The sequence below is a fragment of the Leptodactylus fuscus genome, chromosome 2 (assembly GCF_031893055.1).
Source record: "Leptodactylus fuscus isolate aLepFus1 chromosome 2, aLepFus1.hap2, whole genome shotgun sequence".
In the NCBI taxonomy this organism is placed as follows: domain Eukaryota; kingdom Metazoa; phylum Chordata; class Amphibia; order Anura; family Leptodactylidae; genus Leptodactylus; species Leptodactylus fuscus.
In genome coordinates, this window is record NC_134266.1 from 238,053,631 (window position 1) to 238,065,297 (window position 11,667).

At 43.9% G+C, this 11,667-nt stretch overlaps 1 long non-coding RNA gene across 1 annotated transcript; it reads right to left on the minus strand.

Moving 5' to 3' along the window:
- Positions 1-4,045: 4,045 nt before the first annotated feature.
- Positions 4,046-6,643, minus strand: LOC142193911 (uncharacterized). The gene is made up of 3 exons (XR_012715004.1): positions 6,461-6,643; positions 5,230-5,367; positions 4,046-4,473 (listed from the first exon to the last, which is right to left on the minus strand). It is a non-coding gene; the product is annotated as an uncharacterized LOC142193911 (long non-coding RNA).
- Positions 6,644-11,667: the final 5,024 nt, after the last annotated feature.

An 11,667-nucleotide genomic window follows, 5' to 3' on the forward strand; every position in this document is an offset into this window, starting at 1 on the left:
TGTACGGACATGAATCTGGGGGCAGAGATGGAGAGGACATGAATCCGGGGGCAGAGATGGGGGGACATGAATCTGGGGGCAGAGATGGGGGGACATGAATCTGGGGGCAGAGATGGAGGGGACATGAATCTGGGGGCAGAGATGGGGGGTCATGAATCTGGGGCAGAGATGGGAGGACATTAATCTGGGGGCAGAGATGGGGGACATGAATCTGGGAGCAGAGATGGAGGACATGAATCTGGGGGCAGAGATGGGGGACATGAATCTGGGGGCAGAGATGGGGGGGACATGAATCTGGGGGCAGAGATGGGGTACATGAATCTGGGGGCAGAGATGGAGGGACATGAATCTGGGGGCAGAGATGGAGAGGACATGAATCTGGGGGCAGAGATGGGGGGCATGAGTCTGGGGGAAGAGATGGGGGGACATGAATCCGGGGGCAGAGATGGGGGGACATGAATCTGGGGGCAGAGATGGAGGGGACATGAATCTGGGGGCAGAGATGGAGGGGACATGAATCTGGGGGCAGAGATGGAGAGGACATGAATCTGGGGGAAGAGATGGGGGACATGAATCTGGGGACAGAGATGGAGGGGACATGAAACTGGGGGCAGAGATGGAGGGGGGGACATGAAACTGGGGGCAGATGAAGGGTGTATATGAAACTGGGGGAGAGATAGAGGGGGGACATATAATTTACGGGTGACTGTAGGAGGATTATACTGTGTGCAGGCACATGAAAAATTAATGAGAATGGGCGGAGTGAACACAAAAGTGGGCGTGGCTAAATTTGCCCTAAATTACGCGCGCCGCACATTTTGTCCCTCTTTCGATTCTTCAAAAGTTGGTAGGTATGGCTTTATGTCAGCTTTAAACGGGCAGGGCGCTGTGGATGTCTCCAACCGGACAGAAACTCAGAATGAGTATCAATTCCCATCGACATACAATTAAACAACAGAGGATAGACCTTCCCGTGCCAAAACATTTCTGCCAGGAAGATCATAATATCACCAGTGACATGAAAATTTAGATTTTAAGAGGGAACTTTAAATCAAGAAAACAGCGACTGATTTATTAGTACAAGTGCATAACCCTATTCAAGTCTCTGGATAGTGGTTTGAATACATCACGTGGATTTATGTCTTTTTATACAAATCTTTGAACTAAGACAGCCATAAAGATAAAGACTCTGGGAACTGGGGATTGATTATTTGTTTTTATATGTATATAGTAATAAGCCTCTTCCCCCCTCCCTCCTGAAATCCTATCCCTGTATCCAGATATACAGTCCTATGAAAAAGTTTGGGCACCCCTATTAATCTTAATCATTTTTAGTTCTAAATATTTTGGTGTTTGCAACAGCCATTTCAGTTTGATATATCTAATAACTGATGGACACAGTAATATTTCAGGATTGAAATGAGGTTTATTGTACTAACAGAAAATGTGCAACATGCATTAAACCAAAATTTGACCGGTGCAAAAGTATGGGCACCATTATCATTTTATTGATTTGAATACTCCTAACTACTTTTTACTGACTTACTGAAGCACAATATTGTTTTTGTAACCTCACTGAGCTTTGAACTTCATAGCCAGATCTATCCAATCATGAGAAAAGGTATTTAAGGTGGCCAATTGCAAGTTGTTGTCCTATTTGAATCTCCTCTGAAGAGTGGCATCATGGGCTACTTAAAACAACTCTCAAATGATTTGAAAACAAAGATTGTTCAACATAGTTGTTCAGGGGAAGGATACAAAAAGTTGTCTCAGAGATTTAACCTGTCAGTTTTCACTGTGAGGAACATAGTAAGGAAATGGAAGACCACAGGGACAGTTCTTGTTAAGCCCAGAAGTGGCAGGCCAAGAAAAATATCAGAAAGGCAGAGAAGAAGAATGGTGAGAACAGTCAAGGACAATCCACAGACCACCTCCAAAGAGCTGCAGCATCATCTTGCTGCAGATGGTGTCACTGTGCATCGGCCAACAATACAGCGCACTTTGCACAAGGAGAAGCTGTATGGGAGAGTGATGAGAAAGAAGCTGTTTCTGCAAGCACGCCACAAACAGAGTCACCTGAGGTATGCAAAAGCACATTTGGACAAGTCAGCTTCATTTTGGAAGAAGGTCCTGTGGACTGATGAAACAAAGATTGAGTTGTTTGGTCATACAAAAAGGTGTCATGCATGGTGTCCAAAAAAACAGCATTCCAAGAAAAACACTTGCTACCCACTGTAAAATTTGGTGGAGGTTCCATCATGCTTTGGGGCTGTGTGGCCAATGCCGGCATCGGGAATCTTGTTAAAGTTGAGGGTCGCATGGATTCCACTCAGTATCAGCAGATTCTTGAGAATAATGTTCAAGAATCAGTGACGAAGTTGAAGTTACGCCGGAGATGGATATTTCAGCAAGACAATAATCCAAAACACCGCTCCAATCGACTCAGGCATTCATGCAGAGGAACAATTACAATGTTCTGGAATGGCCACCCCAGTCCCCAGACCTGAATATCATTGAACATCTGTGGGATGATTTGAAGCGGGCTGTCCATGCTCGGCGACCATCAAACTTAACGGAACTTGAATTGTTTTGTAAAGAGGAATGGTCCAAAATACCTTCATCCAGGATCCAGGAATTGATTAAAAGCTACAGGAAGCGACTAGAGGCTGTTATCTTTGCAAAAGGAAGATCTACTAAATATTAATGTCACTTTTCTGTTGAGGTGCCCATACTTTTGCACTGGTCAAATTTTGGTTTATTGCATAGTGCACATTTTCTGTTAGTACAATAAACCTCATTTCAATCCTGAAATATTACTGTGTCCATCAGTTATTAGATATATCAAACTGAAATGGCTGTTGCAAACACCAAAATATTTAGAACTAAAAATGATTAAGATTAATAGGGGTGCCCAAACTTTTTCATAGGACTGTATATGTAGCTGTAACAACCCATATAATAATTGCAATATATATATATATACAGCCTGCAGAAAGTGCTTTTAGATATATCTGAAGAAGGAGCTCAGAGGAAGCTTCGAAACGTCATATTCTGTCATCATTATGAGTTAGCCATTAAAAAAGGTATCACCTACTGAAGACTTGCAAGTTTTTTGTTTTTTATATTTCATAACCACTGGCTAACATGGTACAAAAACAAACATTTTCCTTATACCAAATGTACATAGGAGTCAGTGCATCACAGTCAGTTATAATGTAGTCGGCTCCCGAACAGTCCGATCACTACAGTAATGAAGTGACATAGCGCTATTAATCCATTACTGTAGCTATCGGGCTGTTTGGGAGGTCACTGTATCTTAATAGACTCTGATGTAGTGACTCCTATACCCAGTTCAGCCTGGGTACTACGGCCCACTCGCTGACTGTTTCCCAAAAGTCCTTTTGCATATTAAAATCCATCCTGCCCCGTCCTTTGTTTTCCAGCAGTAGGTGTTGAGTTGCCCCATAAAAATTAATTTGTTATGTTTAACATCCCTGAATTTACCCCTGACCAACAGGAACAATTTGACTGGGTTACAGAGATTTTAGCCGCGACTCACTTTGTGTCACCAAAAATATGTTTTGTCCTGCAACTCCTGCACTAATGTATATATATATATATATATATATATATATATATATATATATGTATGTATGTATAGCACTACTAGATATTTTGCAGAAATTGTTGACCTCTGGTCTCACATGGCTTAGCTGAGAAGGGTATAAGACACATCAATGCATACTACGATTGTGCCAAAATGTAGTATAACATTGTGGCACAAAGTAAACCAACTAATAGGTGGTATAAAACGTTGTCTAGACAGTCAATTGACTACCTGTTCAGGTTACAATGTCTGTTAGTAAATGGTCTATATGCATAGTATACTGAAATGTAACATTTTATATTAAAATTACAAAACTCAATTACTACATTATCCCATTCTGAGAAGATAAACCAGTCCAGTAAAACTCTTACATTTAGAAAATAATTTATTATTACAAATATGGACCGATCGTCTCTGGAGGGATCAAGGTGGTCTGGTCTTTTCCTTTGTGAAGCGGGGATATGACCCGGCCTGAAGCCATATTACTTACAGAAGGTAAAGCTGCATAGTTAGCATCTTCTTACCTGCAGCATGGCAAGCGTTCATCTGCCTGTCTATACAGAGGTAGTGAGTAGCTGACAAGCGCTAGCTCTATGTAAATCTGAAGGTACAGTGGTGTTCTGTATAGCTGTTATCTACTAATACTACATGTGGTCTTCTATTAGAGAGACTAGCACATGGGGTTAAATACAGCCATTTATCCAATTATAGTAGATACAGCTGTACCCGGCATCTGGGCTATAATTTACAGGAAGCGGTGGCAAATTTTTGAGACATCTCCTGTAAGGTTTGAAGGAGTTTCTCTTCATCTCCATCAGAGGAGTGTGTACTCGCCAGAGGGAGGTGTGTAGACACAGGTTTCCGATCTAGAAGAAGAAAAGATATTGAGATGGTTATAAGCTTTACAGTCAGTAACAATAGTGCAGAAACACAATTGACATACTTTGTGTAAAAATATTGGTGCACATTGAGCTATGCGCCTTTCCTGCTAAACTGCAACACAATGGGTGATGTGCATAATGACCTAAACCACATGGTAAATGTGCTGAAAGGCGTGCTCACCTCTTTTTATTTATTTTTAGTTTGTGCGCATTAAAGGGATTATCCATGCAAAATTGGACAAATCCTTTAACTTTTAAAGCAGCAGGGGGAAGTGAAAGAAATAAAAATGCATACTTGCCTGTCTCCAATGTTCCAGTGTTCATTTGGCGCAGTCTGGTCCTTCTGCTGAATGGGACTCTTCTGGAGTTCTGCTGAAGCCACTAATTGGCCAATCAGCAGCCTCAGGAAGAGACCCATGATGTCACAGGTAGTAACATCGCCTGCCATTCGTTGATTGGCCTCAACAGTTTCAGTGGAATTCTGAGAGACCCGTTCATCAGAAGGACCGGAACACACTGGGACGACACCGGAGCATCGGGGGACCGGTGAGTATGAAAGTGGGTGTGGTCAATAACAAAACAACAACCCAATAAACCATCTGCACATAGATCGATACATAAAAGCTACAGACTATGGAGTAATTGATAGTGACCATAAATTAAAAAAGAAATTTTGGCTCTGAACTTTTTTCCATTGGGCTCTGCACCCACCAAACCCCCAGTTCTACACAAAAGACGTACCTTGGAAGAAGAGGCCACTCGTATGCTTTGTTACTGCAGGAGAGACAGACAGCCACAACACAGTGTCTGCGCCCTGTTCTTCTGTGCGTAATCTGTTCTTCATTTTCTCATAAAAATCTGGCATTGAAGACCTCACCGCTTTATAGGAGATGACAAAGAAAGTCCTGAGGTTACTTAGCATCAATAAGGGGATTTACTGATAAAACCTTACACTGCACAAATATACTAATAGCACAGTGTATAGGTCCACTAGCCACATGAATATAGATACAGCATTCAGGTTTTACCTTTGAGTATCATCTTAAAATGGCTAAAATACAATAAATATTACATAAAGCTGATTAACCTAAGTAATCTAATGTATTTGAAGAGTTCTATCCCCTCGTTCACATCTGCGTTTGGTAATCCTTTCGGGGAGTCTTCATGGGGACCCCCATCTTATGGACTACTGAACGCATTTGCAAGCGCTGTGCATTAAAAACACACAGAACCCATTAACTATAATGGGGTCTGTGTGCTTACTGCGAGATCTCCATAGGTAACATGCGGAGAGGAAAGTACTTCACAATCTACTTTCCTCTCCGCATGACTCATGTGGAGATCTGGCGGCAAGCACACGGACTCCATTATAGTCTATGAGGTCCGTATGCTTTCACTGCACACCGTTTGCAAATGCGTTTGGTAGTCTGTTCAGGGGGTCCCCATGAAGACTCCCCCGAAAGGAATACCAATGCAGATGTGATTAGTACAGGTATGGTGTTGGTGGTCTAAAACAGGGGAAGAGAAGCTATAGTAGAGCAGCAAGTTTAACATAGGGTTAATAAATAGGTATTCACTAATTTTTGGTATTCCCTAATCCATTGCTTGTTCATATAATGTTAGGGTGACTCTAGGAGCATCATACAGTGCGTGGGTACAAAAAAATGGGTGAGAATGGGCGGAGTCAACATAGAAGTGCGGGGAGCTAAATTTGCTGTGGCAGGCATAGCAGACCACACATTGTGTCCCTCTCTCTGTCCTTGGAAAGTTGGTTGGTAGGTATGTGTGTATATATTTCTGTGTGTGTATACTGTATACATGTACATAAACACACATGTCATTATACACAGTACATACCTCACATATTATACACAATACTTACATGTTACATGTCTATATACACCTACATTACATATATACACACAGCTAGTAAAGCTATCCACATGCACAGCCATTAATACACATCCAGTACCTTATATGATGGGTGTGTTGGGGCAGGCAGTCTCCTGTATCTGCATTCACAATCCCTCTGCCCAGGTCAGGACTAGAGGACAGTTCTATTGGTGACAAGCTGCGGATATGACACAACACACAGCACAGACAGGAGTAGAGAGCAGCTCCTCTCCCTGCCGGCTGAGCTCTGCACACTGCTGTCCTGTCAGCCCCGCGCGGGGAGGAGCTGCGGAGGTCACGTGACCAGACACGTGATACCCTGAGCCAACGGAAAGTGCGGGTGCCAGTAATTCCAACAGGTGAGAAGCCACAGAGGAGAAGCGGAGCGCCCCCTGCAGCCGAATAGCTGAAGGAGGGAGAGCAGGAGGAGGAGCTACAGCCAGAAGTCCCTCCCAATAGAGGAGGAGCTACAGCTACAAGGTGAGCGGGCAGGAGCAGATAGGAGCAGTCCACGGCCAGTATAAAATACTCATAGGCAGCAGCGCCACCTAGTGGGCATAGGGGAGAGTTGTAGTTTTGCTCCAGTAGATTTATGAACGCTGTTGACCAAAGGAAGCTTCATGTTTCAGCAGTAAAATGTGAAGTATAACAAGTGCTATGATCACTTGCTATGGCAACAAAGACACTTCCTCATTGATACGTTTTTTAAAATTGTCCCCATTGGGTTTTTGTCAGTTTCCCCCTTCTGGTCCCCTCCCCCCACCAGTGACAGACACTCCTGACAGTAACATGACACTACTTATGTTGGTCATACACATCCATGGAAAAGAAACATTGTTAGAAAATACAAACCATAGCAGATTTTATTTGCTTCTTTAGATTATTGCAACTTGTGTCCTGTTATTTTATGCAATAAAAATAAAACCTGAAATTCTCAATGGAAATGCTGAACATAGTGTAAATAATGATTGTGAGCCGTGGCCAGGTGTGTACAGGTGACACGCCAAGACATTTTGTGTGACCCTCATCGGCAGCTAATTATTGTGTATTATCTGACCCCTTTTTATGTCTCACTTTATTATATGACCCCTTCCCTCCCCCCAGTATATGATCCCCTTATTTATGGCCCCCACACAGTTTATGAACCACTTTTATACCTTCCACCAGGGTCAGACTGGTCCGCCGGGGGACTGGTGAATCCCGCGATGGGCTCTGTACCTTTATAGGGCCTTACTGGACCTACTTTTTTTAATAGGCAGTGGAGGTGCGGTAAGGCCCCTATCCACTTTCCTCTCCCCTGCTCCTGTGCAGGGGGGGCCCTGTACGCTGCGCATTACTTCATCACGACATAATGTGCTGCACACAGGGCCCAGGCTGACGTAGGAAGAGGAGAGGCCGCACGCAGGAGCGGGAGGGGTAAGGGATGCCACCAGGTTCTCTTCAGTTTTTTTAAGTACTGACCTACTGCTGAAATGAAGGAGCAGTGAAGGGGCTACTGTATTAGCCATACGGTGGCCCGTTCACCATTCCCCCCATAAAGTGGCCAATTCACCTGTCCTCCATACTGTGGTCCCTTCATTATTTTCCCCCATACACTGGTTCCCTCATACAGTTGGCCACTATATGGGGGGATAGTGAAGGGGGACACTGTATGGCTGATACATTAGCCTCTTCTCTATTCCCTCCATATAGTGGCTAACTCACGTGCCTCATCCTCCATACAGTGGTCCTTTAACTATTCCCCCGCATACACTGGTTCCCCATACTGTATGGTGACGATTGATGAAGCCATTATATTGTGGGTGGGAGTTGGTGATGGAGGCCAATATCCTTCTGATATTAAAGGGGTTGTCCAGCCAAAAATGGTCAACCATTTTAACGTTTATATAAGCTGGGGACAGTGAAAAAAAAAAAGCATACTACTCTGTCCCTTGTGTAAGCGGCCATTTTTCTTATGGCTGCGGGCATCCGCAGAAGGCTCTGCTCAAAGCCTGAGGCCTACAAGTTTCAAAGCCTGCACCGGAATAAGAAACAGGAAGATGATGTTCCAGAAGAAGATGGAGGTGGCACTGGAGAGTTCTCTGGCAGCACTGGGGACGCCTCCAGTGCTGTTTGAGTGCTGGGGCCCGCCCCCAGTGCTGCAAGAGAACTCATTTGCATACCGACAAAAAACGGGATTTCTACGTAATGGCGCAGCGGAGAACACATCTAAAGGTAAGAGACGAATAGCCTTTCTGGGGCCACACGGTGGCTCAGTGGTTAGCACTGCAGCCTTGCAGCGCTGGAGTCCTGGTGTTCAAATCCCACCAAGGGCAAAAACCTATCTGCAAGGAGTTTGTATGTTCTCCCCATGTATGCATGGATCTCCATCCCATATTCCAAACAGACATACTGATAGGGAAAAAAATTGTACATTGTGATCTCTATATGGGTCTCACAATCTACATTTAATAAAAAAAAAAAATAAATAGCCTTTCTTAAGGCTATTCCGACGTGTTAGGGACAAAAAAATTGCTTCTGAATTATAGGATCCCTTTAACATCCCACAGTGGCATCTCCACAAAGTTTAATGTTCCATACCACCCCCATACAGTATAATGTCCGATAGTGGCCTCCATGTAGTATAATGTCCCATAGCGCCCCCTCACACAATATAATGTTCCATAAAACCCCCAGCACACAGTACAATGTCCAATAGGGACCCTTCCACACAGTATAATGTCTAATAGCAACCCCTGCCCACTGTATAATGTCCCATGGCGGCCCTTGCATACAGCAAAATGTCCCACAGCAGTTCCTGCACACAGTATAATGTTCCACTGTGGTCCTTGCATAAAGTATAATGTCCTATTGTGGTCCCTGCATAAAATATAATGTCCCAGAGAGGCCACTCCACACATTATAAAGTCCTACAGTGGCCCCTTCACACAGTTCTTTTTCCTATGGTGACCCCTACAGGCTCATATCATGTTGCTGACGCTGAACAGCGTCAGGACTTTGATGGCAGTGATGTAATATGCAACACAGGGCTCCCGGGAGGGCTAAAGTAGACGCTAAGGCAGCTGTGGTCGGGAGCAGGACTCAGTAAGTAAGACCATGGGCCTGTGGCAAGAGTATTTTTTGGGCGAACATAGCAAGATTCGTCTCACAAGGATCACCTGGTGGACTGAACTACTATTATTATACTGTGGAGTTTCTTCCAGAGTCTCATCCCAGACAATAATAATTGGAGGTCTGGGGGAGGTGTCATACGAAAAAAAAACAATGTTACTTACCTCTCCTGGGCTCTGGCGTGACTCCCTGCCATCTTCGGGCATCTTCAGTGACACCGTAGGGGGAAACCAAGTGAAAGGTTTGATATGAGGCCCAGTCTTTGCTTGTTATGCACCTTCACTGCTACCAGTATAAAGGCCTGTTCACATGTCGTAATCTAGTACTGATTTTGCAACGATTTTGCCTTCAAATCCCTCATTCTGCCTCCCATTGAAAACAATTGAAGATGAACGATGCGGAAAAAAAAAAGCTTCGTTCTCCATTTTTCCATGGATTCTGCAGATGATTCGAAGGCCATGGCTTAACTCTCCCCACTGATTATACCCATTCATTGAGGCCTAATCATGAGTGGAACGCTGCAATGCTCTGCACCGTCTTATACTTATATGATATAAAATAAAACATTCCCAACAGAATGGATTGTATTACATTATACTTCAGTAGGTCTGCCTCAGCAAAATAAATCTAATTTTGGTTGCTTGTTAATGCAGTGCACATCAGTTTGTCCAAGATGGGTCAATTGAGGCTCTGTTGCCTACGGGCCCAAAGAATCCTAGGGCTAGCCCTACTGCGGCTCAATGGTTAGTTGTTGCGTTTCTGAACCAAACATACATAATGGGAAAATCTCCTGATTTACAGTAAATGTTGCATGCTGACTGTTTCCTTTTCTTACAATAAAAAAGATGGAAAAAAGATACAGGCAATTGGTCCTGTATTAATGTCTGTGTTTCTGTACATTTTATGTTGCTCATCCATGTAAATACCTTGGATCCCACAATCTCATTGCAGGGAATTCAAGGGACCATCAGGTGTATTGCTATCACTTTCCTTAGGAGATATAAAAAATTGGTGTGAATAATCCACCAGTTCTGGAGATGACTTGGTCCAGCTATGAGGGGATTATGGAGGAGAGTCTAGTGTGCATTTATCACACTCCTACTGACCATCACAGGGCACAGCATAGGTGTTTTCCACTAAAATGTATACATAGCCCGTTGTATGTTCCTTTAGTGTTCTATTCCTTTTTCACTAGCATCTTCTCTGCACACCGGGAATGGAAGACACAGGCCATATCTTCCTTTCTCGTGACAGAGTTTAAATTGATGTTTGTGAAAAACAGGATATTATTTTGAACGTTTCGAACCTTGGGACTTTCTGGGCCATCAGGTGTATTGCTATCACTTTCCTTAGATGATGGCAAAAATTGGTGTGAGTAAACCACCAATTCTGGAGATGGTTAGGTCCAGCTATGAGGGGATTATGGAGGAGGCTGGCTTTTTTAACCACATGAGGACCGCCGTACGTAAATTTACGGCCTCATGTGCTGGTACCTAAAGACCGGACTATTGCCGAAATACGTCCGGCCTTTAGGTACCTTTCTGGCGGGGGGAGGGGTGCGGGGGGGACAGGGGTTAGGTGTTACTAACACCTAACCCCTTCCTCCATAACGTCTAGTCGGAACTGAGTCCGACTGGACGTGTTAACCCTTTCGATCGCGCCGTCAAACATCACGGCGCGATCGAAAGGGATCCGCCGATATTTGAAAGTGATCGGCACCCCCCGCGGCGAGATCGGGGGGTGCCGATGTCAGTAGAAGGTAGTCTGGGGTCTGGCCAGTGACCCCAGACTACCGGAGCCCCCACATACCTGGTGATCCTGCCAGGCGGTGGAGGAAGTGAGCGATGTGTCTCACTTCCTCTGCAGCTTACAGGACACGAGCAGGCTCATGTCCTGCTCGTGTCCTGTCTGCTACTGTGCTGAATCAGCTGATGCTTTCATCAAAGCATCAACTGATTCAAGTGTCCTAAAGGGACACATGAAAAAGTAAAAAAAAAAGTTTAAAAAAAAAAAAAGTGTATGAAAAAAGTAATAAAGTTCTAAAGTCCAAAAATCCCTTTTTTCTATACAAAATGAATTATATAAAAAAAAGCACTAAAAATTAAAAAAAGCAATGCATATTTGGTATCGCCGCGTCCGTAACAACCTGTACAATAAAACTGAAATAATATTTAA